The following is a 1,335-nucleotide window of genomic DNA, read 5'->3' on the forward strand; positions in this document are numbered from 1 at the left end:
AGCAATGCATATGACTAATCAAAAATTAAGTTTTAATATATTTACGGGTGGGGGGGGGATGGGGGGGGGAGAGACAATAAACTAATCACATTTGCATTTATTAATGGACCAGTTCTGGATAAGCCTTGAGGGAAGTAGCACCTGTCTCAATTTCTGAAGTTTTGCTGAGTGCATACTGAGATAGGCTGGGAATGCTGGAGAATAACATGAGGAAAGGGAGACTGTGATTGACAGAAACCTGCTTGCTCATTCACTTCTTCCATGAATTATAGATTACTACTGGCACAGAAAAACAGCATGTCTTTATGAGATTACCAGACTTTAGATTGCTGGCTTCTGTGGTCCCAATCTCCTCTAGCAGATCAACAAAACCCATACAGAGTGGAATATAATACATTGTCAATGCTGTATTATATCCAAGTCAACATGATTCTGTTACCCTTATAATGGCAATTAAAATCCCTTTCCAAAGATAATTCTCCTGAATTTCATTTGAACCGCTTTAGCTTGGTTTTCACATAAAAAGGATATTTAAGTTAATGTCTAGATAAACAATTCCTCAGGCAAGCACTTTAATCTTTTTGTCTAATAAAAGTTTTTTCTCTTCCTACAAACACTGTCTCCATGAAATTTCCAGTGATGCAGCACCACAGCCTTTATTTTAATATGGACTCTATTAAGGAAACATTCAAGTTACAATGTCAATAAATAAAAGAGAACTGTATCTGACCGATCTTATCAGCACATTTACATTTTATTACTTATAGTCTTCTCACTGAAATGCTGACACAGTTTTTACAGTAACTAAGGGGTTTGTTTTTTAAAGGAAGAATGGATTTAAACAGTTTGCAGAGTAAGATGACTGTACAGGGTACAATGTCCCTACAGGAGTCCACATCACAAGTCTGCAGAGTCTCACAATAAATTTACCTCATATAACACCAGAATCTATGGAGAAGGACAAGTCAGCTCTTTATGGCATAGTTAATCATGAGAGTTGAGGGAAATAAAAAGTGAGAAATCCCAAACCCTCAAATCCACCACAGATTTACAATCTATAGCGAATTAAATTTTTTCCCTCTTGGCAAACAATTTCTATTCATATGCTTCAACAATCCAAGGGAAAACACTATCTTAACATCCATAAAGGTGGACAAAACATCCATAAAGGTGGACAAAAGAGCAAGGACCATGCATGTTCTCCCATCCCGACCAATAAAACGCACAGATCCTTTGAGTGAGCTGGGCAGTCAATGCTTGTTTTGATCCCCAGCATACTGGCAGCACAATGAGGGGAGCTGCAGGAAGTTGTGTAGCTCCATTAAATGGAACGGC

This window comes from Sinocyclocheilus grahami, unplaced genomic scaffold (assembly GCF_001515645.1).
Source record: "Sinocyclocheilus grahami isolate Dianchi unplaced genomic scaffold, SAMN03320097.WGS_v1.1 scaffold3764.1, whole genome shotgun sequence".
Classification (NCBI taxonomy): Eukaryota; Metazoa; Chordata; class Actinopteri; order Cypriniformes; family Cyprinidae; genus Sinocyclocheilus; species Sinocyclocheilus grahami.